The sequence below is a fragment of the Pipistrellus hanaki genome, assembly GCF_964339955.1.
Source record: "Pipistrellus hanaki genome assembly, chromosome: 1".
Lineage (NCBI taxonomy): Eukaryota > Metazoa > Chordata > Mammalia > Chiroptera > Vespertilionidae > Pipistrellus > Pipistrellus hanaki.
In genome coordinates this window covers 85141649-85169346 of record NC_140503.1, presented here as the reverse complement: position 1 = coordinate 85169346, position 27698 = coordinate 85141649, and the positions used below count along the sequence as shown (strand labels likewise).

Below are 27698 nucleotides of genomic sequence, written 5' to 3'. Positions count from 1 at the left end.
GCTAGAGGGATATTAATTTTGAGTGGGAGAAACAAATAAAGGGAGGGAGAGCAAATAAGAGTATCCAAATCTTGAGCCTTAGGCCTGGACTTGGTAGCCTAGCAGAGTGAAAACAGAGACCTAACAAGGTAAAACTGATAGCATCTGGCCAATGATGAGGAATAACAGGGAGCAATTAAAGCTCCTTCATAAAACAGGAACTTAGTGTCACCTTCATAAAGTCTTGGTCATAACCAAATACATAATAAACCTTCTGCTACTCACTACATTGTGCATTGTACACTTAAAAATGGTTAAGATGGTAAATTTTATATTATATGTATTAGCACAATTAAATAAAAACACTTCTGCTATTCAGCAGGGCAAGTTATCTATGATCATAAGTGCACTTTGAGATCTTAAGAGCTCTGAAGTCACTACCAAAAACAGGACAGGAATATAAATAGAAAAGGGTCAATGACAGATTGTTTGGCAACATCACCTGTGGCAGGTAGGATGGGTAAGAGAAAAAAATGAGTTAGGAAATGAGAACAGAGTTCCACAGAAGCCAAGAAGAGAAGAGTTTCGAAAGTAAGGACAAATGAACCCTGGCAGATGTGACTCGGTTGAGTGTCACCCCTTGCACTGAAACGTCACTGGTTACCCAGAGGTCACCAGTTCCTGAGAAGGGCTGTTCAGGAGGCAGCCAATCAGTGTTCTCTCTCTCCATCTCCCATTCTCTCTCTCTAAAATCAATAAAAACATATTTTTTTAAAAAGAATAAGGGTAAAACAATTAAAATAAAAGCAGAAAATAATGAATTCGAAATACTTATTTATTTTTTAGAAAACGCAAAGCCGAGGTTCTTTGAAAATAAATAAAACAATAAAGCAGAAACACCTCTGGAATGTCATCATTGTTTCCAAATATGATTATCTACCTACAAAAACCTAAGCACTAAAAGTTAACTAGTATTATAATAGAGTTTTACAAGGCATTTAAATTTTTAAATAACTTCATTTAAATCAAAATGATATATTCAAAAGCAAAATGTCAAAATTCCATTATACAAGATTTATAATTTATTTTAAAAGTATCTTAGGAATAACAGAACAAAAAAAGTCCTAAAACTGCATGAATTAAATTTTTTTTTAATTTTTCTGAAGTACATAAAAGAGACTCAACTAAATAAAAAGTTAATGTTCCTTGGTGAGAAGACCAAATATTTTAATTATATCGATCTTTCCAAAATAATATATTGATTTAATGCCATCATAATCAAAATCTAAAACTGGTATTTTAAACTTTGAAGAGTAATTCTAAATTCATTTGAAATAATAAACAGATTAGCCAAATTTTGAAAAGGGAAATGAGTAAGCACTTGTCCAACAAGGTAATTAAAACTTATTGGGTCGGCAGCTAAGTAATTGCGGGTTTCACACATATATGGCTTCAGTTGAATTTTTAGTTTGCAGACGTAGTACAAATGTAAAACACATTTTGTTATTTGATAGTTGGCTATTCAGCTGTTAATCAGTAAAAAAAGTTTTTTGATCTGTTTTGTGGTTTTCGTTTGGCGTTCGTTGAAAAATGGAAAATCAAAAGGAACATTTTCGTCATATTTTGCTTTTTTATTTCCGCAAAGGGAAAACGCATCGCAAGCTCATAAAAAGTTATGTGCTGTTTATGGTGACGAAGCCTTAAAAGAACGGCAGTGTCAAAATTGGTTTGCCAAATTTCGTTCTGGTGATTTTTCACTCAAAGATGAAAAACGCTCTGGTCGTCCAGTTGAAGTTGATGACGCCCTAATCAAAGCAATAATCAATTCAGACTGTCACAGTACAACACGTGAGATTGCAGAGAAGCTTCATATATCACATACATGCATTGAAAATCACTTAAAACAACTTAGCTATGTTCAAAAACTTGATACATGGGTTCCTCACGAACTGAAAGAATCACAGTTAACGCAACGCATTAGCAGCTGCAATTTGCTAAAGAAACGTAATGAAAATGATCCATTTTTAAAACGACTGATAACTGGCGATGAAAAATGGGTTGTTTACAACAATATCAAGCGGAAAAGATCGTGGAGCAGGCCAGGTGAACCAACTCAAACAACATCAAAAGCTGATATTCATCAAAAGAAGGTTTTGTTATCAGTTTGGTGGGATTACAAAGGAATTGTCTACTTTGAACTCTTACCACCCAACCGAATGATCAATTCTGATGTCTACATTGAACAACTAACGAAATTAAACAATGCAGTTGAAGAAAAGCGGCCCGAATTGACAAATCGAAAAGGTGTTGTATTCCATCATGACAATGCAAGGCCACACACATCTTTGGTCACTCGGCAAAAATTAATGGAGCTTGGTTGGGATGTTTTGCCACATCCACCATATAGTCCTGACCTTGCACCATCTGATTACTTTTTGTTTCGATCTTTACAAAACTCCTTGAATGGTAAAAATTTCAATAATGATGATGATGTCAAATCGTACCTGATTCAGTTTTTTGCTAATAAAAACCAGAAGTTTTTTGAACGTGGGATTATGATGCTGCCTGAAAGATGGCAAAAGGTCATTGATCAAAATGGGCAATACATTACAGAATAAAGTTATTTAGTTCCATGAAAAAATTGTCTTTGATTTTCTTTAAAAAATCCGCAATTACTTACTTGCCGACCCAATACATAGCAGCCAGCATGGCTCAGTGGTTGAGCATCAACCTATGAAACAGGAGGACATGGTTCGATTCCCAGTCAGGGCACATGCCCAGGATTTCAGGCTCAGTCCCCAGGGTGGGGCAGGCAAGAGGCAGCAAATCAATGATTCTCTCTCATCATTGATGTTTCTATCTCTCTCCTTCTCCCTTCCTCTCTGAAATAAAAATATATTTTAAAAAACTTATACAAATAAAAGCATTAAAACTGATACACTGATGCTAGAATCAACTTATAGACTGAGCAAAAGAATTAAGAATAATATGGTTTATGTTATAAATGCAGTATTAAATTGGTGATAAAATAGAAATATGAATAAATTATGCTAAGGCAAATGGTTGAAGATAGTATGGGGGTAGGGAGGGAAACTACACTTCAACTTATGACATGTTTCAAAATACAATGGGTTTAAGACTTAGACATGGAAATTATGTTCTTTTTAAATTGGCATTTCTTTGCTTAGTAGCTTTCCACATTTCTTGGTAGAATTCTTTTTATCAATTCCTAAAAGAGTTGGTTTTACAATTAGATTTCTTCATTTGTCATGCGGTATGTGAAATATGAAGAAAACATCCTATTTATCAGCCTTTAAATATAGTCATATTATTTTTAATCTCCAAAATGCCCACTGCTGGCTCTCAAACCCAACACCTCCTACATGCAGAGATCTCATCTGTGGATCAGTAGGCTTGCTTTCTCTATGCAGCTCCACCGCTGGCCAGACCTTACACGATTCAATTCTATTTGTAATAAAACTTCATAACAAAAGGGGAAAATAGTAATCTTTTTCCTCTACTTCAGGCCATAATATGTGGACATTAGAAATGATTTCTAGAAGAGGATCCAAGATGGCTGCTCGGGTATACACCTAGCCGCAGCAGCTCACAACAATTTCAAAGGAATACAACTAAAATGTAGAGTGGACATTGCCCAGAGCTACAGGTAGTCGACTGACTGAAAACTCTACAATAGGAAGGAGGGAGAAAACCAGAAGGAAAATCAGAGGAGCTGAAAAAAAGCCTAAGGTACGGAGACATGCTGCGCGCTCGCACGCACGCGCGCGCGGAGAGGTCGCAGCCGGAGAGGAGGAGAGGGCTGGGTGCTGCCTGGCTTTCCCTAGCAGGAAGGAAATAGAACCCCCAGCCTGGGCTGAACCCCCGAACCGGCAGCGCTGAGCCCCAAGTTATGTGCCAGACCCTGGGGACCCAGGCTCCGGCAGGGAGAGACAATCCCGGGGGACGGCGAAATGCGGGGCCCCCGGAGTCGCACGCACATGGCGCACAGAGGACTGAATGTTGACTCTGATGCTGGATTACCCTAGCCGGAAGAAACAAAGCCTCCGGCGGCAGCTCTGAGCCTCAGTCCAGACCTCCCCGAACTCCAGGTCTGGGCCAGTCCCTGGGGACCCAGGCTCGGGCAGGGGGAGACGGGGCTGTGAGGTGGAGTCCTGGGAGCGCGGCGAAAGGCCGAGCCCCCGGAGTCGCGCACACTGTGCGCAGAGGACAGTCTGTTGACTCTGATCCTGGACTCCCCTAGTGGGAGGGAGAAAGAAAGCTCCAGACTGGAGGAACGCCACGAGGAGCAGGAGCCCCTGCCGGACACCGGCCAGCTGGGCGCCAGCAAGGAGCCGGGCGACGGGGCCCCCAGTGGGGGGGGTGCCCCTGAGCCTTCGACTGCTGAGCGCTGGCAACGGAGCCAAGGACTGGGGCTGCTTCCTGGGCGGCGCCGACCCCGGCAACAGGCTGGAGCAGCGCGGGAGCCCGCGGAGAACAAAGGGGTGCCACAGGCCAACCTGCTGAGCTCCCAGGACAAGGAGGAAGAAACCAAAGAAGTTCTCAATGTGAAGAAATCAAGTGAGAACAAATGATAGTAAAATTACTTAAGAAAGAATACAAAGAAGATCTTGAAAAATCAAAGACTAAGTCAGAACTCAACGCACCAGCCAACATTGCAACATAAATGCGTTTTGTTGTTTTTTTTAAAAAAAAGAAAAAAGAGAAAAAAGGGACAGAATGTTGGAACAGCGGCGACCAGGCCTAGAGTGGCCAGGCACAAGGCAGTGGCAGCTGGGCCCGGAGCAGCAGTGGCCAGGCCCCAGAACAGCAGCAGCCAGAACAAGAGCATCAACGGCCAGCACTGGAGCAGCCAGACCTGGGGCAGTGGCAGCCAGGCCTGAGGCAGAGGCGGCCAAGCCCAGGGTGGCCAGTCCAGGAACACCCAGACACGGAGTGGCTGGGCCCGGAGAAGCCCGGCCCAGAGCAGCCGGGTTGGGAGCAGCCAGGCCCAGAACAGCAGTAGACAACCACGAAGAATCCAGGCTGGGAGCGGCCAGGCTCGGAGCAGCCGGGTCGGGTGCGGCCAGGCCCGGAGCAGCGGCGGCCAGGCTGGGAGCGGCTAGGCCCGGAGCAGATGGGTCTGGTGTGGCCAGGCCTGGAGCAGCGGCTGCCAGGCTGGGAGCGGCCAGGCCCGGAGCAGCAGCTGCCAGGCTGGGAGCGGCCAGGCCCGGAGCAGCTGGGTCTGGTGCGGCCAGGCCCGGAGCAGCGGATGCCAGGCTGGGAGCGGCCAGGCCCGGAGCAGCCGGGTCTGGTGCGGCCAGGCCCGGAGCAGCGGCTGCCAGGCTGGGAGCGGCCAGGCCCGGAGCAGCAGCTGCCAGGCTGGGAGCGGCCAGGCCCGGAGCAGCCGGGTCTGGTGCGGCCAGGCCAGGAGCAGCGGCTGCCAGGCTGGGAGCGGCCAGGCCCGGAGCAGCCGGGTCTGGTGCGGCCAGGCCAGGAGCAGTGGCTGCCAGGCTGGGAGCGGCCAGGCCCGGAGCAGCCGGGTCTGGTGCGGCCAGGCCCGGAGCAGTGGCTGCCAGGCTGGGAGCGGCCAGGCCTGGAGCAGCCGGGTCTTGTGCGGCCAGGCCCGGAGCAGTGGCTGCCAGGCTGGGAGTGGCCAGGCCTGGAGAAGCGGCTGCCAGGCTGGGAGCGGCCAGGCCCGGAGCAGCCGGGTCTGGTGCGGCCAGGCCCGGAGCAGCGGCGGCCAGGCTGGGAGCGGCCAGGCCCGGAGCAGCCGGGTCTGGTGCGGCCAGGCCCGGAGCAGCGGCTGCCAGGCTGGGAGCGGCCAGGCCCGGAGCAGCCGGGTCTGGTGCGGCCAGGCCAGGAGCAGCGGCTGCCAGGCTGGGAGCGGCCAGGCCCGGAGCAGCAGCAGCCAGGCTGGGAGTGGCCAGGCCCGGAGCAGCCGGGTCTGGTGCGGCCAGGCCCGGAGCAGCGACTGCCAGGCTGGGAGCGGCCAGGCCCGGAACAGCCGGGTCTTGTGCGGCCAGGCCCGGAGCAGCGGCTGCCAGGCTGGGAGCGGCCAGGCCCGGAGCAGCCGGGTCTGGTGCGGCCAGGCCAGGAGCAGCGGCTGCCAGGCTGGGAGCGGCCAGGCCCGGAGCAGCCGGGTCTGGTGCGGCCAGGCCAGGAGCAGTGGCTGCCAGGCTGGGAGCGGCCAGGCCCGGAGCAGCCGGGTCTTGTGCGGCCAGGCCCGGAGCAGCGGCTGCCAGGCTGGGAGCGGCCAGGCCCGGAGCAGCCGGGTCTGGTGCGGCCAGGCCAGGAGCAGCGGCTGCCAGGCTGGGAGCGGCCAGGCCCGGAGCAGCCGGGTCTGGTGCGGCCAGGCCAGGAGCAGCGGCTGCCAGGCTGGGAGCGGCCAGGCCTGGAGAAGCGGCTGCCAGGCTGGGAGCGGCCAGGCCCGGAGCAGCCGGGTCTGGTGCGGCCAGGCCCGGAGCAGCGGCGGCCAGGCTGGGAGCGGCCAGGCCCGGAGCAGCCGGGTCTGGTGCGGCCAGGCCAGGAGCAATGGCTGCCAGGCTGGGAGCAGCCAGGCCCGGAGCAGCGGCTGTCAGGCTGGGAGCGGCCAGGCCCAGAGCGGCCGGGACCGGAGCAACCGGTCCCAGAGCAGCCGGGTCGGGTGCGGCCAGGCCTGTAGCAGCAACAGCCAAATCCAGAGCAACTAGGTCGGGAGCGGCAGTGACCAGACCCGGAGCAGCTGGTTGTGGAGCGAACCAGAGCAACAGAGGCCAGGCCCGGAGCAGCCAGGCCCGAAACAGCTCGCTCCTCGCCTGTACCTGCCCACGGCTGCCTCTCAGACATGGCTGGAAACTTTTGCGGGAACTTGAGGGTCTGCTGAATCAAGTGATGAAGGCTTAGATCTGGATGTGTTGAGTTAGTATAGCGCTGGGGTGTTGATCTGTAAGTGCCTTGGGTGGGGCCTGGATGAGGCTGGTTGACCTATTTGGAAATGTCTTTTGTGTGAAGTGTATCAATGGGCATGTGGAGGTATTATTGATATGAGATAATGCTAAGTAACAGATTTACTATCTGAAAAGGGATTTACTATCGGGGAAAGGGAGGGAGGAAGAGACTGAACATAAACTGTGCACCTATGGATGAGGACAATGGGGGATGGGGAGGGGGCGGAGGGTGGGGTGGGAACCTGGTGGAGGGGGGAAGAAATGAGGAACCTTTGTAATAATATGAACAATAAAGATTGATTTGAAAAAAAAAAAAAAAAAAAAAAAAAAAAAAGAAATGATTTCTAGAGCTCTTAAGGAAGTTTCCTTATTTTAAAGATGCTGTAGAATCTTTCTTATAGTGTTTTGACAATTGCTGCTTGCACAGGTGGTAATAGGTCTATAATGACACCATCTGCATTTCTTTCTACAAAAGACAAAAGGGAAGTGCCTGGATCAAAACACAGACCAGAAATACATATTACAGTATGAGAATTTGACTTGACTCGCTCAACTGCACTTCCCTTTTTTTTCTTAGTTCCTGCTTTGTATTCCCTTCCCAACTTCTCCTGGCTTATGGTTTGTTGTTGACGTTTAACAAGTGGTTATTGTTCAACATTTCTCATTACATTCTCTTGAGTTCTTTATGAGAAAGTTGCTCCTTATATGTAAAAAAATAAACCAATAGGAAATAGAACTAAGTTTGACAGGAACTTCTATTATGTTTTCAAACTAGGTGGTACCCCAATGCTAAATGGGCCAGTCCATCAAAGCTTAGTGCCTTTATAGCCCCACCCCACCCCCTCAATTCTGCAAAACATGTAAAATCTTTTGTAAACATCCACTATTATGGGAAAATAATGTGTTCTCTATTTTCTTAGTAGTTAATTATTAAAAAGAAAGAGACTAGGTCTGACTTGGAAAAATAATGTAACCATTACAAAAAAGAAAGTATTAATCTACATAGGTATCAAGCATGCTGCTCATAATCCAGGTTGATTAAGTTTATGCTATATTTTAAAATGGGAAAGAGTGTGCTTGAAATCTTTGCAACCTGTGCAGTAATTTCACTCTCCTCTTTTTGACTAATGATTAGAATTCTGTGCCTTTTCCTTCCTGCTCTACCAGGAGGGTCAATGTCTAAGCAATGAGGTAGTAAGAAAGGTCAACAGCTAGCCCTCTCTCCTATCTCACAAGGTCTGATCAGACATAAGGAGGAAGCTCACTGGCCAAAAATGACTAAAAGTCAGGAGGGGCTACCTGTGTGAATGCTCTAGACTGTGGAACAGGTTGCTCTCTGGTTATTACAGATGTAGCTGTTCATCCTATCAGATCAGAAGATACAAAACTCTACTCTAGACTCTAACTAAGGTAGAAATAAGTAGAGCAGACCACCAGATGATTTGGCTGCAAGTTACATGAACACTTCACATTGGGAAATGATTCCTCATAGAGTAAGCTAGTTGCTTTGAGTAGTACACCAGAAAAGGGTTAGCAGTCAGACATTGGGAATGGAGTCAAAGCCGCAGTGGTTATATGGGTTACTTCACCCTGACCTCCTCCACTCAGTGGGGAGGGTGAATCACTAAGAATAAGATTTAGGTTTTATGAACCATTGCCAATATCATCTCAATTCACTTCCTAAATTTCACATAAACATCAACTTCCAATGCACAGCACTACAGTTTCAAAAGAAACATTTAAGCCAAATACAGCTTATTTCGTCTAATAAAATCACCAGCATTGCAGGGAAAATACATATATTCTGAAAACAATATTTGCTTTTGAAATATCAGTGGCAGAAACAAGATCTCTTTGTATACTGATGATAATTTATGGAGAAGTCTAAAATACATAAACATTTTTAACAATTTCACTAAGAAAATGGGATAAATTTTTTTATTTTTTCACACTTTCTATAATACTGTTTTTTCCACCTTTAATCCTAATAATATCAATAAAACTAATAGTAAACAACAAATATGATGCTGGATTAAAGTGATATAGAATACAGAAAAAGTTGTTACCAACTCAGAAAATAACTTTTCTAAAGCTATTCAGAAGTCCACAGAATTTTCCATAAAAGCCCTTTATCATTCTGGCCATAAGAATCAGAGAAAAGCTTCCAGGCAACCACCACTATGGAGGAATGAAAGAGAGATCCAAGAGGAGAGAGCCAGAAAAAGGACCTTCCAATTCTGTCTAAACACCACACAAGTCTAGACTGACCTCTGAACGGTGCGTATGTGGGACAAATTCTAAGCTACATAGCAACGGCTTAAAGAGCTGAAGTGAGATTTAGCTGAATGTAACCTCCAACTGTGGAGAATAAGACTGAGTTTACAATGAATCTAATCCGGTGAATTGCCTGCAAAACAAACAAACAAAAATAAACCCATCAACATTCTTCAGAGGGATATGACAGAAGTCAGAGTCTACACAGCAAAACATTCACCATGCCCAGGATATAACTAAACAATATTTGACATAAAAAGATCTAGAAAAATCTGACCCATTTTCAAGGGCAAAGATACTTAAGATGTCAGTTCAGAGATAACCCAGGTGTTGCAATTATTAAACTAGGACTTTAAGGCAGCTATTATAATTATGCTCCATGAAGTAAAGGAAATGTGCTAAAGATGACTAAAAAGATAGAAAATCTTTTAAAAATTAAAATTAAAAAAAGATATAGATATTATACCTAGAAAATAATGATATTTGAAAATGTCTGATGAGTCAGTGAATGGGAAGATAAATCAACAGAAATGATTCAGTATTTTTAAAAGAGAAAGAAAAGCTTTAAAAAAGAACCATCAGAGCCCTATAAGATAGTATCAAAAGCTTTGACAGATAAGTAATTCACATCTCAAAGGAGCGGGCAGAAAGAGGTGGAAAAAATATTTGAAGAAATGATATCTGAGAATATCCCAAATTTGGAGAAATGCATACATTTATAGATTCAAGAAGCTCATTACATTCCAAGTAGGTTAAAGTAAAAGAAAACCACGTGTAAATTGCTGGAAACCAAAGACAAAGATAAAATACTGAAAGCAGACAGAGAAAACAGCACATGATTTATAGGGAAAGCATTTACATTGTCCAGGATATAACCAAAGTAACTATGACCAAACACGACTAGACCAAAAGACAATGAAATAGGATTTATTACATGCTAAAAGGCACACACAAAAAAAGTCAACCCAGAATTATATATCTAATAAACATTCTTTTAAAAATGACAGCAAAATGAAGACATTCCGATAGAGGAAAACTAAGGGAATTATTTACCAGCACACTAGAACTACAAGAAATGCTAAAGATAAAGTTCTTCAGGCTGAAGAGAAATTTTATGAGAGGAAAACTGAATCTTCAGAAATGAGCCTGGCTAGTGTGGCTCAGTGGTTGAGCATCGACCTAGGGTCACTGGTTTGATTCTCGGTCAGGGCATATGCCTGGGTTGCAGGCTCGCTCCCCAGTGGGGGGCGTGCAGGAAGCAGCTGGTCCATGATTCTCTCTCATCATTGATATTTCTATTTCCCTCTCCCTCTACCTTCCTCTGAAATCAATAAAAACATATTTAAAAAAGAAAGAAAGAAATGAAGAAAAATCAGAAATGGCAACTATCTGGGTAAGTTTAAAAGGCCATTTGTTAATCTTGTTTTTAAAAAGCTGTATGGAAAATTACAGTGTTGTCTTGTGGGTGTTTGTATATGCAGACATAATGTATAACAATCAAAAAGCCTGGATGAGGGTGGGTAAGAGAACTATGGTTGAAAGTTTCTGCAAACTAGTTCAATATTAACTCTAGACTGTGAAATGTTAAGGATGTATATTGTAATTCCTAGAGAAACAATTTTTTAAAGTAATACAAAGTAGTGTAACTAACAAGTCAATAGATAATAAAAAATACAAAAGTACTATTAAATCTTAGAAGATATTTTAGAGTAAATAATAATGAAAATACAATAAATCAGAATGTGAGGGCGTAGATAAAGCAGTGCTTAGATGGAATAGTGCAGCTTAAATGCTTAAATCTATAAGAAAGGTATAAAATCAATAGCCTAGAATTCCACCTCAAGAATCTAGAAAAAAAGGAGTAAAGGATACCCAAAGTAAAAAGAAAGATATAAGTATGAGGATATAAATCTATCAAAATAGAAAACAGAAAGATAATTGAGACCATTAACAAAGCAAGAGCTGGTTCTTTCAAAAATATCAACAAAATATTTAAAGCCCCTAGCTAGATTGTTCAAGAATAAAAGTGAGAGAGCAAAACTTACCTACATCAGGAATGAAGAAATTTATACTACAGATTCTACAACAGTAAATGATAATAAGAGAATATAACTTTATGCTAACAAATTCAACCATTTAGATAAAATGGGCAAATATCTGAGAATTTCAACTTATCAAAATTAACATAAAAAAGAAAATCTGAATAGTACTATGACAAATAAACATATTCATTTCCAAAAATCTTACAACAAAGGAAGTTCCAGGCCCATGTGGTTCTCTCAAGCACCAAGAAAGAAATAACACCCTAACCAGTGTGGCACAGTGGATAGAGCGTCGGTCTGTGGACTGAAAGGTCCCAGGTTCGATTCCAGTCAAGGGCATGTACCTTGGTTGCGGCCACATCCCAGGTTTGGGGTGTGCAGGAGGCAACTGGTCGATGTTTCTCTCTCATCGATGTTTCTACCCTGTTTCCCCAAAAATAAGACAGTGTCTTATATTACTTTTTTCTCCCAAAGTTGCGCTAGGTCTTATTTTCAGGGGATGTCTTATCTTTCCTATGAGCTAGGTCTTATTTTCGGAGGATGTCGTATTTTCGGGGAAACACGGTAACGCTATCCCTCTCTCTACCTCTCTGTAAAATATCAATAATATATATTTTTAAAAAGAAATAACACCAATCTTACACAAATATTTTCAGAAAATAGAGGAGAAAGGAACTTATTTTTTGATATTCACATAACCCTAATACCAAATCTGAGAATGAGATGGGTATTAAAAGAAAGAAAGAAAGTACATACCAGTATACCTCATGAAGATAGATGCAAAAATCTTTAATAAAATATTATCATATCAAAACCTATATATATATATATATATATACATATATATATAAACACACACACACACATTTTGTTATTGTTAAAATGCACATGAACATATTTTTTTCCATTGCTTTTTTTAAAAGAGAGTGGAAGGAAGAGAAGGAGGGTGGAGAGAGAAAAAATATCAATGTAAGAAAGACACATCAACTGGTTGCCTCTCACACCTGCCCTGACCAAGGTTGGGGAGCAAACTGGAAACCCAGGTATATGCCTTGCCTGGGAATCAAACCCATGACCCTTCAATGTGTGGGTCAACACTCTAACCACTTAGCAACATGGCCAGGGCCAAACTATATTTCTTAAAAGCATAATATATCTTAATCATATAGAGTTTATCCCACAGTTGAAAATTTGATTTAAAATTTGAAAGTCAATATAACTGATAATAATAACAGAATACAAGAAGATAAAAATGATCACTTCAATCGATAGTGGACAATCATTTAACAAAATTCAATACCCATCCTATCTAATAAAGATGGAATATGCTAATTGACTTCCCTGCCCTCAAAGATGGCAATGCCCATAGCCAATAAGGAGAGAATATGCTAATTGAATGCCATGCCGTCAAAGATGGTGGCGCCCACAAACCACAAGATGGCAGCGCCCAGTCCCCTCATCCCTACTGGGATGGCAGGTACATGGCAAGGCTGCACGCCTGCCTCCAGAGTCCCTCAGATCCCTCAGCCCTCAGCTGCCCAGGGCCAGCCTGACACTCAGGCAAGCCTCGAGTAGCAGCTGCCCAGCCTCCCCGGCCAGCCAAGTCTTGAGGTGTTGCCAGGTTGCCTCCCACTCCTGACGGGCTCCCAGACTGTGAGCGCGGCAGGTCGGGCTGAGGGACCCCCCTCCAGTGAATGAATTTTCATTCACCGGACCTCTAGTTTAAAATAAAAAAAAAGTAAATAATTCTAGGCAAGCTATAAATCATAGGGAACATGACTAGATGAGTTAAACTCCTCAATCTGATTAAGAGAATTGACAAAAAAACAAACAAACAAACAAAAAAAAAACAACGAAGCGCTAATATTATATTTTTGCTTCCCCACGAAAATTGAAAACCAGGAAAAATGCCTTGACTCTTAACTAGATCTAGTCAACATTGTACTAGAGGCTCTAGCTATTAGAATATGGCAAGGAAAAGAAAAAAAAAGGAATAAAGGTTGAAAAGGAAAACTGTCCGTATTTGCAGATGACATGATTTTTAGGTTAAAAGTCCCAGTGAATTGCCCTGGCCCGGTAGCTCAGATGGTTGGAATGTCACTCTGTACACTAAGAGGTTGTGGGTTCAATTCCTGGTCAGGGCATTTATGTAAGTTTTGGGTTTGGTCCTGGTTGGGGCATGTACTAGAGGCAACCCAGTCGAAGTTTCTCTCTCATCTCTCTCATCTCTCTCTCTCTCTCTCTCTCTCTCTCTCTCTCTCTTTCTCTTCCTCTCTCTGGAAAAAAAAATCCCAGTGAATCAACAAAACTGCTAATGAGTAAATTTTCAAAGTTGTACAATACAAGGTTAACACACAAAGTCAACTGTATTTTTATATACTAGTACCAAACTTTTGGAAAATAATGCCCCCCCCCCAAAATTAAATACTTTGAAATTAACCTAACAAAAGATGTCCAAAATCTGCACACTGAAAATTACAAAACATTTCTAAGAGAAATCAAAGGGCTACAGAAATTCCCAAGCCATGTTTGGAAGAATCAACATTGTTAAAATGGCAATTCCCCTCCACATAGAGTTATAGATTCCATGCAATCCGAGTCAAAACTCCAGCAGGCTTTTTTACAGAAATTATAAGATGATTATAAAATGCATATACAAATTCAAATGACTTTAAAAAGAGATTTTTAAGAAGAAACAGCTTAAGACTTGGAAACTTCCTATAAATCTATGTAATCCAGGAAAAGGTCCTGGCAAATCATTATGCTGAATAAAGGAAGCCAGACACACACAAAAAAGTATATCTTATATGTTTCCACTTACAGAAACTTCTAGAAAGTGCTATCTATTCTATGGTGTCACACAGCAGATCGATAGTTGGCTGGATGGTAGGAGGGGGTAAGAGCAGGGATAGATAACAAACAGGGCAGGAGAATGGAAAAGTTCAGTTACCTTGTTCACAGTAACTGTTTCAAAGTTGTATTCATCTGTCAAAACTCATCAAATTATACACCTGTACATGATACAAATCGTACAGTCTGCACAGTTTATTGAATGTAAATTATTCCTCTGTCAGGTCGTAAGTAGGAAGAAAGCAGTTTGCTAAACTTTTATATTTGCATGTTAAAAAATAAAAGAACTGTGAAACTCCTTCAATGACAAATAATCCTTGCATTTAGCCCACAGTGCCCCACTGCGCATCAAGGGTTTGAGGGCCGCACTCAGGGAACAGCGCCCTATTCCAAAGCAGGCACCTTGGTCTCAGTGCTGGAGGGGACCGTTAGGTAATGAGGTTTAAGGTTTACCTAAAACAGCCAGCCCCTCTCAAGGGACAGCAGATGAACTCAGGGAATTGGGACCTAAATCCCCTCCACTGTGGCCTCTCACCCTCCCACAGGCCCTCTGACTCCTATCTCTCTTGGCCTCACAAACCCCTTTTTCTTTCCCCACAGCCTGGTAGTCACATCTATTTTTCCCTTCCACCAGGTTTTCACTGCTCAACCGGTGCTCTCCAGCCCCAATCCTGAGGGTAGCTCCATCCTGTTTTCTGCCTGGCTTTTCCCGGAAAATGAGAGCGGATTAGGGAGGGGAACCCTGGAGACCAAAGCTCCGCCCAAGTCCCGAAGCCAGCCTTTTCCACAGCCTCCCAACAAGTCACTGTGCCCGGGGCCACCAGCGCCCCAGTCCCCGCCCTTAGCTCACCCGCCTCCCGGAGAGCCTCAGCTCCGCTCGGGTACGGGAAGGTTGGCACTGTCCCCGGGCCGAGCATCCAACCGGCCTGGGGAGGGGGTTGGGAGGGGAGGTTGGGTAGCGGTCGGGTGGGCTCGCACCGTTTGGAGAAGGATGACGCACTTGGTCGCCCAGCAACAAGCCGCGCGCCCTCCGCTGCCGCCCTCTGCCCCTGGCCCGGATCCTCCGTGCTGTGGACGGCCTCCCCGCGAGTTTCTGCCTCCGAACCAGCTCCAGGGCTAGATAGAAACCCAAACCCAGGTGGAGCAGCCTCATCTCTGGGGCGGTGCTGACACTGGTCCCAAAGAGCCTCTGAACTGAAAGCCCCAAATGGGCCGGTTTTGCCCGGCTCAGCTTTCTTGGCACTCTTGTTCCTCCTACTAGCACATTTAATGAATAATGCGGGGCCACGAAACTTAAAGCTTTTCTTAAAATAAAAAAAAGACAGCATTATATGTCTGCATTATATGCCAGTTTAGAGTACATGGGGGGAGGGAGAGAAAGGTCCATGCTTTCCACCTAGAACCCAACTCCTAAAGAGAATCTTGAAATCAAAGGCATGAGATTCAAGAGAGTTTCTAGTCGAATACCGGGTTCGGCCATATTCAGAGTTTCTGATGTCCAAGAGAAGAAAGGTTATACCAAGCAATAGTTGGCATTATCTATTAAAGTTGAATATATACATATTCCATGAGCCAGCATTCCACTCCCAATAGAAAGGCATTCACATATGCACCAATAAACATGTACACCACTACTCACAGGAGTTTCACTCACAATAGCTAAAAACCAGAAACAACTCAAATGTCCATCAGAAGTAGGATGCATAAGTTGATTGTGGTATAAAATGCAGTGGTATGCATGAAAGAAACAAATAAATTTCTCTGTGAGTAACAACATAGGTGAATCTTTCACATATGTAATATCCAGCTATTAAGCCAGATACAAGGGAGTACATTCTATAACAGTGGTCGGCAAACTCATTAGTCAAATATCAACAGTACAACAATTGAAATTTCTTTTGAGAGCCGAAAACCGACTTCTGCGCATGGGCCACAAAGTTTCAATCGCACTGTACATGCGTGCCCGCACATGGTATTTTGTGGCAGAGCCACACTCAAGGGACCATCCTGTTCACATAAAGGTTAAAGACCCAAGTCAGCAAAAACTATAAAACTTGTGGGTGTGTGCTCAGTCGATGTATTACAAATAAATGCAAGAAAGTAATAACCACAACAGCTAAGGTAGTCTTGGTGAGAGGGAGGAAAGTGATGGTGAGTGGGAGGGCAGTACAGGAGTCCTCCTGTGCTAGGGGTTTTCTATTTTTTAACCTTGATGATGCCTGCTTGAGTTTTTTTATTTGTGATAAACCATTATTTTCAGTTTTGTTCATTTTCCTGTGTTATAGTGCACAAAAGAACAAAGAAAAAGAAAACCCGGTTAGATGACATAGTGTAGATGGTAGTTCTTTGCTCAGTGCCTGGCACATAGCAGGCCCTTAAACATTTATTTTATATCCCGTTACTCTCTCTCAAACTCTGCTTATCTCTACAAACACTCAGGCAACTAATCAATGAGATCAGGAAAGAGAAAAACCAGCCTTTCCTGGGGTTTCCTGGCACCCAAATCACATCCCACTGCCCTTTGGGCAACCTAGAAATGTGGCAGTAACCCCTCCAGACAATAAGCAAATTACTTTTCTGTGCTAATTAAAACCATGTGCAAATAACCCAAGTGCTTAGAAAGTGACTCATTGTTCTTGCTACCATCTTAGATCCTACACAAAAATAATATATAGGCATGTTCCTAAATTGGAAATGTGTGAAAATTAGCGTAACTTTGAAATGATTTAAATGATAAATATTTTTCATTAATACTTTTTATAATAAAAATTGGTAAGTATTCAGATATCAATGCTATATAATAAAAGCCTAATATGCTAAGTGCCCGGTAGCCCGGTCAGCGGTTCAACCAATCAAAGCGTAATATGCTAAGGCCACTCTAACGCTCACTATAACTAGTATTGTCCACCAGGGGGCAAATGCTCCAACCGGTAGGTTAGTTTGCTGTTGAGGTCCGGCCAATTGGGACTAAGCCAGATGGGCCAGACACACCCTGGAGCCCTCCCCCAGTGCCTCCCCAGTTGGCCAACCTCCCACATCCCTCCCTGGCCCCGATCATGCAAGAGTGGGGTACCTGGGCTTGGCAATCTGGGAACCTTCAGGGAATGTCAGAGAGCTGGTTTTGGCCAGATCCCACAGGTGCATGAATTCATCCACAAGGCCTTTAGTATCATATAATATTACATCACCTATGAGGTAGATAGCATTAGCTTCATTTTATAGCTAAGGTACTATGTTCAAAGACATTAAGGATTTCCCTTAGGTCCCCTAGTTAGTAATCAATCCTGTTCTAGGAACTCTATTCTAGGCCTACTTTCACTGAAAGAAAGTAAGAGAGAAAAGGAGGGAAGAGGAAGAAAGGAAAGAGAAAGGGAGTGAATGAGAAAAGGGGAAGGAGAAACAGGGGAGGAAAGAGATAAAGAAAAGAAGGAGGGGCAGAAGGATGAATAATAATACCATGTTCCCCCGAAAATAAGACATCCTCCAAAAATAAGACCTAGCGCATGGAAAGATAAGACATCCCCTGAAAATAAGACCTAGCGCAACTTTGGGAGAAAAAATTAATATAAGACACTGTCTTATTTTTGGGGAAACAGGGTAATAGTTATGATCTAGCTCTGACCAATTTTGCTCAGTGGATAGAGCGTCAGCCTGCAAACTGAAGGGTCCCAGGTTTGATTCTGGTCGAGGGCATGTATCTTGGTTTCGGGCACATCCCCAGTACGAAGCAGCTGATCCATGTTTCTCTCTCATCGATGTTTCTAACTCTCTATCCCTCTCCCTTCCTCTCTGTAAAAAAAAAATCAATAAATTATATACTTTTTAAAAACATAGTTATGATCTAAACAAAGGCATTTCAAATTCATTGTTGATATTGTAATGCCTTCATATGAAAATGTTAATACTTTTGGTGCCGTCTTAAAAGAGCAGCATAAAAATAACTCAAGCAATCTTTGAAACACTATGATATCATCTAGTTTTTGTCACTCTCAAGCCACCACCTACCACTCCTCTTATCATCTGGTTTTGGAGCCCCTATTGTAGGGGTGTCGAACTCAATCAGAGAAGGGGCCAAAATCTAAAATCCAGCCTAAATCGCGGGCCGAATGGTTTACTGAACAGTCATAAACTGACAATGTCATAAACTGACAGCGGAGTGCAGTGATGACAGCGCGGTGCGGGCCACATTGCAAGGCCTGGCGGGCTGGATTTGGCCCGTGGGCCTTGTGTTTGACACATGTGCCCTATTGGTTCACTACACAGCAAGTAAAGGAAGAGCCAGTGTAGTATTCAGCTTCCATAGCTCCACAGAATCCTCACAGAACAAATTTCAAACCAAGTTCTCCAAAGAGAATTCAAGGCCCCTCATAACTAGGGCCTGCCCAAAGATCAAACTATTTAGAAAATAAGTAATTAAAATTAGATCTTCACTTCATATTATGCATCAAAATAAATTCCAACTAAATGAAAAAGTTTATTGTACACAAGAGTAGCAGATGTAGATAAGGCTTGTAAATATATATATATATATATATATATATATATATATATATATATATATATATGGCTAATGTGCAAAGTGTCCCCTCAGGAGTTCAATTGCTCACTATGATGTGTGCTGACTACCAGGGGGTGGCTGGAAACAAAGGAAGGCCCTGGCTGGCAGCCAGAAGGCCCCAATTGGCCCTGATTGTCAGCCAGGCCTAGGGACCCTACCTGTGCACAAATTTCATGCACTGGGCCTCTAGTTAAACCATAAAAGGCAGAAATTATAAATAAAAATAATAATGGGTATTTTTAAAACATCTATGCACTTAAAAAGAAAATCATAATGCAAATAAAAGCCTGGTGAAAAACTCACATTTATGGCAGACATGGAATTAATATTCTTTGGATGAAAAATAGACCAGCAGTCAAAATTGTTAATTGAATAAGGAAGACATGAGTTGGCTGCTCCCAAAAGAAGTATTTATGACCAATATAAATATAAAAATATTCAACTTCAGTAGTAATCTCAGAAATGTAAAATTAAACAATGGTATGCAATTTTTTGCCAATCAAATTTAAAAGTTTAGTAACAGAATACATGCATGGGAGTGAGAAAATAGGATCAGTCATAGATTTCTGTTTTCATTTTGCTCGATGCCATATAGTAAAATGTCTCAAAAGCCTTAAAAACGTGCATGTCTTTTGTCCTAGAGATTCCAATTTTATTAACTTTTTCTAACCACGGAGGCATGTAAATTTAACAATAATGATTGAAGCATTGTTTAAATCACTGGAAGGCATGAATCCTGGCTTAAATTTAGTATCCTCAGTGCCTAGCACAATGCCTGGCACATGGAGAGTGCTCCCTGATTGACACATCTGAATAATGTCACTGATTTAGCATTAGTTGAGACTGAGCTGTTGCCGGAACACAGACTTATCATTATAGAGATGTGAAGCCAAAGATGCTCAGGCCTTGGGGAATGTACATGAACATTACCCATGAGCCCCTTGATCACTGGACCTATTTCACTGCCTGATTATATTAATACAATTCACCACTAGCAAAAGTCCCAGTCCGTGGTTTCTAGCAAAGGCAAAACAACAACAACAACCTTGGATACTATCAATATTTGGTTTTGACATAAATTACTTTAACAGTGATATAAAATGCAAATTAGAAGTTAAAGTCCTGAACAGAAAGCAAATATACTCAGAGTTTGCTTCCCTGCTAGACCCAAAGGCAGCCTCGCCTGCAGAAAGCAGCCTCCACAGACACCCGGGAGCCTTTCTAGCTGCACTCCAATGTGGTGATGAGGAAGGATGGGTGACAGTATGCAGGTGGCGCTGGGAAGAACAGAAGACATCATATTGCACTTCCAGGAATCTTCATTCCTTTCCTCATCAGTGAGGTCACCACAGGAAACAGGTGGCATGCTCCAAAGGATTTAACAAAGCTCAGAGAGCGGAGAGAATTGAGAGAACTAACATTCAATGATTGGCAACAACAGGGGGTATCGGCACATTTGATATGAAGGGGCAAGGGTGAAAAGAGGTGTTAGCAGAGCCTGGTGAGAGCTGAAGCTGGGAAGAGGGGCCACCTGGCAGGAGCTGTAGACACAGAGAGACATTAAAGGACAAAGTCACAGGGATGTGGGGGAAAAGCAGAAGGAATAAGTGCACCTACTGCTCTGTCTTCCTGGCCTCCATTCCTGCACTATTGCCCCACATTGGCCAAACCCAGTTGGAAGTCCATAGAGATTGGCTTCTGGGGCAGAGAACAACAGAGCAGAGGAAGGCGCTCACAGGAATAATAGAGAAGAACCAGCAAAGTCCACTACCCTAAGTTGCCTGTACTGTTTTAATCCACACAAAGGAATGTACGGAGACCACTTCCCTGCCTGAAGGTCCTCCCTGGCATTGCTCACCCCCAGTCTGCCCCCCCTATTGCCCCGCTGGTGACCTGATTAGCAAATGGAGCTTAGGAATGGACCCCTGAGAAGTCAGCCTTCACCCTTCCCTAGGGTGCCTCAGAAGTCTGGCCACCCAGCTTGATCTCAGGTTTAAAATTAGGTAAAAATAGCAAGCACTGAGCAGAAAGAAAACTCTATGAATAAAATTATCCATTTGAAAAGGAAAAAAAAAATACAAATAACACCAACAACCTGGGTGCAAAGCAGGAATACCTGGCTGAGAATTAGGGTTTATTTTTCTTGGATAGTGGCTGGTAGTTAGCATTCCAGTTACACTTGACACTTTCAAAAGGGTTTGCTTCGGTGTCCGCCAAGATTCGTAATGCACTAGAGATTTTACTGAGTTTGAGGTCAACACCATTCCTTTTCTCAAGGTAGACGTGTAGGACTGTTGGATGTGCTTTGTAGCCTAAACATTGAGCTTAGAGAACCAATGCCTGGTTTATCCTTAGAAAAACTAACAGCTCTCCCTAAGTAAGCTGTAAAAACAGAAGCTGCATTTAGCTGGGGATCGCTCGCTCGCTGCCTGAGACTTCTGCACACCAGTCCACTTTCCCCAAATGCCCCTCCCCCAGGACCAATCCATGGGAGAATAATAAGCTTTGAAGATGTGCTGTTTTCTGTTCTCCAGGGAAGGAGATATTTTTCTCTATCCACCTGGTTCTGATTATGAAGTAAAGCAGAATTCACAAACTATCGGAGCCTGGTAAACAGAGCCCATGGAAGCCCTATCTGAAGAAATGCGTGGTCATTGTTCATTGAGTCCAGGAATTCACCCCAAAACGCCAACTCTTCCAACTCATGAATCTTCACTCAGCAGATGGATCTATGTCAGCTGGAACCCTTTCGCGGTGTTGTCTTTTCATCGAGTATATGGTTCGTCACAATTAAGCCTTGGACCACACTAAGCTTCCTCGCACATGCAAGGTAATAGGGTCTTTAATATTGGAAGTATCCATGATAAGCTTAGCATGCTTGCTTCATTTCAGATGCACTTAGACTCCCAGGAAGAAACTTTTTAAGTTTCAAATAATTGTATCAAATAATTCTCAAAGACAGCAACTAAAGCTTCTTTGCAGTAATATCTTGGGTTTTGAGGATTTTAGAAAATGACTTAAGTGATACTTCTCCTAAGTTCCTGATGACTCTGTCCACGAAAAGAGGATGTTAGGGGGAAAGGAGGAAGTGTCTGGGTAACTTAGGGGTCCTGATTTCTCATATCAGTATTCCCCAAGTTCAGGTGCTAAGGGTGGAACGGCCTCCTAGAAGCCAAGCTGCACTTCCTTCACCTTTCCTTAGGGATGCTGCCTGGATGCAGGCCCTAGGTCTTGCCTGTGGTCACCATAGCCAGGGAGAGCGTGGCACAGAAGGCGTGGATCTCTCATCTCTTCCGCCTTGAGCCTCCTCCTCATGAAGGTCCTTAACCTGTGCCCCTTGCAGTGTCCGCATCCTCTTGAAACTGGGAGGGATTCTAGGCAGGGTCCTGGGGGTTGCTGAGAGGTGGGTCTGGCTAGACACCAGGACCTCACTCCCCACATGGGAGCTCCCCTTTCCCCTCAGACTGTAGCCAGGAGGGACTGCGATTTTCAGGGAGCCAGGCTGGTCACCTGCAAAAGACCTGTCAAGAGGAGGGGCCAGCATGCCCGCACTGCAGGTCTGCAGTACCTGTCACCATACAGTCACTATCCAGCACTACCCAAGCACCCAGCGAAGGAGGCTCTTTATTTTTGTTGTCATTTAGTGCATTTGCTCTGCACACAATTGGTGTGAGGTAGGTATTAACATACACACCCCTTTTAAGGTTGAGAAAACAGAGGCTCAGAGAGAGCAAGTCTCCTGCAGAGTACAGATTAGAATTCAGATGGAATTCCAAATCCCATGCCTTTAAACACAAACCCTATTATCTCTGTCAATTGCATGGACGAGTCAAGTTGGAGCTTGTGTAATGAGAGAGACCTCAGCCTCAGAGAAGAAGCCAGCCCTGCCAGGGAGTGCGCCCAGCTCCATGCCTCCTATTAGCTGAGGAGACCTTGCCTGTGCCTGGAAATTGAAGACAAGTCTCTCTCTCTCTCTCTCTCTCTCTCTCTCTATCTCTATCTCTATCTCTATCTCTCCCTCCCCCCCTCCCTTCTTTCTCCTTCTCCCTCCCTTTCTCTCTCCTGCTGGTTGCTTCCTGTCTTTAGAGATGCTTGGAAGTGGAAAAGGAAAGACTTTTGCCCAAAATTTACCATGAAACATAGACCACAAAACTAGAGTAAAAGATATGAAAACATGATCAAAGTCACTAATCATCAAGAAATACAAATCAAAACAACAATGGGTACCATCTTACACCTGTCAGAATAGCTATCATCAACAAATCAACAAGCGACGAGTGCTGGTGAGGATGTGGAGAAAAAGGAACCCTCGTGCACTGCTGGTGGGAATGCAGATTGGTGCAGCCACTGTGGAGAACAGTATGGAGTTTCCTAAAAAAATTAAACATGGAACTCCCATTTGACCCAGTGATCCCACTTCTAGGAATATATCCCAAGAAACCAGAAACACCGATCAGAAAGAATATATACAGCCCTTACTTTCATAGCAGCACAATTTACAATAGCTAAGATTTGGAAACAGCCTAGGTGCCCATCAGCAGATGAGTGTTTTAAAAAATGGTGGTTACAAAATAAACGAAAAAATGGTGGTACATCTACACAATGGAATACTATGTTGCTGTAAAAGAGAAAGAACTCTTACCATTCACAACAGCATGGATGGACATGGAGAGCATTATGCTAAGCAAAATAAGCCAGTAGGAGAAAGATAAATATCACATGATCTCACTCATTTGTGGAATATAATGAACACAACATAAACTGATGAACAAAAATAGATCCAGAGACAGAGAAGCATCGAACAGACCATTAAACCTCAAAGGGCAATGGTAAGATATGTATACAGATAATGATTTAATAATAAAAAAAAACTCAAAGGGAAGGTAGGGGAAGGTGGGAGTAAGGGAGAAAGATCAAGCAAAGGACTTGTGTGCATGCATATAAGCATAACCAATGGATACAGACAGTAGGGGGTGGGGATGGCCTGGGAGAGGTCAGAGGGGGGAAAAGGAGGCATGTAATACTATATGCAACTCTTTAAACAATAAAGAATTAAAAAAAAAAAAAAACTAGAGCAAAAAGGAGGGAGCTCTTCTTCTTCCTGGTGCCTGTTCTCCCAGAGTCTCCTGCCCCTTCTGCAGAGAGGCCATGCCTCATCCCCGCACCAACCCTCCCTAGATGCACACAGGTCCTGGTTCGCCTGGGTGGGGTCATCAGGCCTCACAGTCACTCCAGCTACTCCAGGCTTTGTTCCTGTAACTCACAACAGTTGGAACTGGGAGTCCAAGCTCCTCATTTGGAAAAGAAGGGAACTGAGACCCAAAGGTCTCGCCTAGTTCCACAGAAAATTCTACTGCAGTTGCACCATGGCCAAGCTCCCCACCTTCCCCAACACCCTCTCTGCATCTCCTCATATCCTCTCTCTCATTTCCTCCCTCTCCCATCTCTTGGGACAATGACCTGGTTCATTCTCATTCCAGCACCTGCAGGAGTTTTAGAAGCTTCTGCCCCAGTGTAAACTGACCTTCAACCCGAGGACTGCGCACTTTATTTATTGAAACCACTTCTTTTGGTGGAGTGTGAGGGAGGGTCAGGAGGAGGTCAGAGGAGACCAGACTCACAATGGAAGGTATTTGGCAGGAGGAGGCCGGTGGGGTGAGGAGAGTGAGATCCACCCAGATTGAATGCACCACTGAAAGCATGTGAAAGAAAACAAACTAGCAGGAGCCCCACACCGCCCCGTGGAAGGTGGGGGACATCAGAACCAGAGGTGGCTGGGGCGCCAGGTGGCCAGGGGGCAGCCCCAGGGACAGCAGCCCAGAAGGAAAGGAGACACGTGTGCTTCCTCTCTCGGGGACCCCCACGCACGCTTTCTCTGCAAAGGAAACTTCAGGAGGGGTCTCCAGTTAATACTTTGCAACAAGGCAGGTTCAGAGGGTGTGGTCCTTTAAGAAAATCATTACACCGCACAGGTAAGGTGTGTGGGATAAAAATGGTTAGGATCCTAAAGACAGGAAGGAAAATAAGATAAACGCTGATGAGTTCAACCGCACTGCCACTGCCAAGGCAGCCCAAGGCAGCCGAGAGCCTGGCACCCAGGGGGATACCAGTAATGCTCACCTCACAAACCCAAACTTGGCCTGGCCGCCCAGCCACCCCCCAGCTTCAGGTGGGAAGGCAGCAGACCACACCCTGGAAACCACGGAGTTCTGCTGCCAGGCTTTTCCTCTCGCTGCCTGGGCTCAGCTTCACTTGTTTGCCAACTTAAACACACTATTTAAACATGGACCTTTCCTTTACAGCAACAAGTAAAATACTTCACTTGATGGGAAATTGATGCGGCTCTTTAACTTTTAATCAATATCTGCTATTGAAAGGCATGGTTGCTGCTTTTTGCGGGGAGGAGCATAAATGATTGCCTTGAGCCACACGTAGATGGCCCTCCAGGGGGCATTGATTCTGCCAAGTCCCTGCACAGGCACCGGTGGAGTGAGAGCATTTTTTATTTGATCACGTCAACCTGATAATGTCACTCAAAACTGACAATAGATGCCAGGGGAAGAGCCATGCCCAGTGGAGTGGGACTGGAAGCTCAAGGGTGTCTGCCTCCATTCATTCATTCATTCATTCCTCTCTTGGCCCATTCATTCCACAAGCCCACTGGACTGGGACAGTCTCTGGTGTACTCTCCCTTGGAGGCTTTGGAATGGGGAGATATGGTTTCTAGACTCCAGCACCCTTTCCCACCTGACACCAGCATACCCAGTGTCTGGATTGGAGTAATTAGTTCATTGATTGAGTCAACAAATCTTTACTGAAAGCCTACTATGTCCCAGGCTCTGCTCTGGCCGCAGGGAACACTGTGGTTCTCCGGCTCCCCCGAGCTTCTAGTCCAGATGACAAGCAAAATGGAAAATAAATAAATAAATAAAACACAAATGGAGTTTGCTTTAGGAGAGTAATAAAAGCCTGGCAGGAATCTGGGAAAAGGTGTGGATGGAAAAGGAGAAGAACTTAGCCATTTTGGCTTAATAGATAGAGTGTGGGCCTCGGACTAAAAGGTCTGGGGTTTGATTTTGGTCAAGGGCACATATCTCAGACTGGATATCTGCCCCTGGTCTGGATGCATACAGGAGGCAACCAATCGATGTGTCTCCCAATGGTGTGTCCCTCTCACATCCATGTTTCTCTCTGTGTGTCCCTCCCCCTCCCTTCCACTCTCTCTAAAAAGCAATGGAGAAAACCTCTACCTCCAGGATTAACAAGAGGGCGGGTGGCAGGCTAATTTGGTTGGAAAAGTCTACAAAGTCCTCATCACAGACCTAGGGAGGCCGTGCTGGACTTGCCACAACAGATAATGGTAAGTGTTGGCAGCTACATTTTTTACTTTGGTCCACTTACAGTAGGCAGCCAGGACTGGTCAAACTTCCTGCCCATCTTGCTAGTCACCCAGCAAAGCGAAATGCTGCCGAAAGGGTTTCTTCCTAGTGTTTCTGTTCAGAAGCAAAATCACTGCGCTGTGAGCTAGGTACTGGGGTTTGCTCTGTGGCCATTAGGACAAGAAAAATCTAACAGCTTCAAACAAATGCATGATTTTTAAGATAAAACTTTCTTCTGATGTTCTTTTTGACATAACTGCTGGAAGCCTCAGGAGCTGCTCTGAACAGTGTCCTCCAATCGAATTTTAATTTTAAATAATGAATGTAACCACCTTCCAGCCATGCCAATAAATTAGTCTTTTTATCAGTCCGAAGCACAATTTTAAAATTAGGGGAGAATCAGGATGCCTGGCTAGAGTGAATTTTGACTCCCCCTTCCCTATACATTAGATATGGGTGGGGTTTTTTTTTTATTGTTACAAAAGCTTTGTTAGATAGAACTATGTAAATTTGAGGATCATCACATTTGAATAGCCAAAGTTAAACCGCTAGGTTCAATCAAGAGGCCCTGGGAAAGCTCCCAGGTATGTGTGTGTGGAGTGGGCGCAGGTGGATTGAAGGGGGGTGGTGGTGGTGTCAGTGCCTGAGAAGCTAACTACTCCCAGACTGTTCTGGAAGAATTTAAGTTTAGGCTGGTAGCCTGGAGGCAAGAGATGTCATTCAGTGAATTTTTGGAGCCCTGCGTTTCCATCACAGCTTCTATGTGGGGAGGAGTAGAGTTCTGATCTACCCTCGCCCAGGCTTCGCCTCGGGTCTGTGACACACTGTAGGCCTCTGCTCCTCTAGACCACTCCTGCTACCAAACCTAAAATTTGTCACGTTTCCCCCTAATTTCCCAGCTCTGTATGTGAGGAGTGCTTTTCCATCCCTCCCCTCAGACCCCGCCCCGCGGTTTCCAATAGCCAGGGGAGAGTGTGGGCTCCGCTGGGCAGAGGGAGGGCTCCAGTTTGCACAGGGATGGGGGTTGGGGAGACAGTCTCTGGGACCTAGCACTTCCTCGGGCTGGCGCTGACCCTGTGACTAAAGCAGCCCAGAACCCGGGAACACTGGTGCCCTGAGATGCTCCATGGCTGCGAGGACCAGGCCTGGGCGGGGGGGCGTGCCCAGAAAAGGAGGTTTGGTTCCCTGCGGAGACCCAGGGAGCACTCACTCCTTCCTCCCAAGGCTAGTAATTGCCCAGGAGGTCCCCCCGTCCTTCCCCACCTTCCTCATTTGAATGCATGAAAATGCAAGTTGACTTTGGCAAGGCGATGCTCTTTCGCAGCCAGAGGGACCATTTTGTCGCTCCAGGGTGAGGCCAGGGGTGAGAGGCAGCTCCGGCTCCCACATCCGGCAGCGGGCAACCGGGCCCGAGCCCCAGCAGCTCCGAGATCCCAGGGCGCCCGCGGCGGCAGCAGGGGAGCTGGGATTGAAATGTTACCTTGAATTTTTTTTTTTTTTTTTTTTTTTTTAGTAAATTTGAAGCCCTCCGTGTGTATATAGATTGGTCCACACACCCCTGCATGCCGGGAACTTGACTTCTCCGCACGGAGCCAGGACCGGGCCAGGGAGGGGCCCAGGGCCCCTGCCTCCTGAGAGTGGGCGCCTTGTGAGCGCGAATCAATCGCTTCATTAGTTATTTAGTGATAAG

At 44.8% G+C, this 27698-nt stretch overlaps 1 protein-coding gene across 1 annotated transcript in view; it reads right to left on the bottom strand.

Moving 5' to 3' along the window:
• The window catches only part of TTC6 (tetratricopeptide repeat domain 6), a 215817-nt gene that overhangs the window by 184991 nt on the left and 3128 nt on the right, over positions 1–27698 (bottom strand). The window lies entirely within an intron of this gene.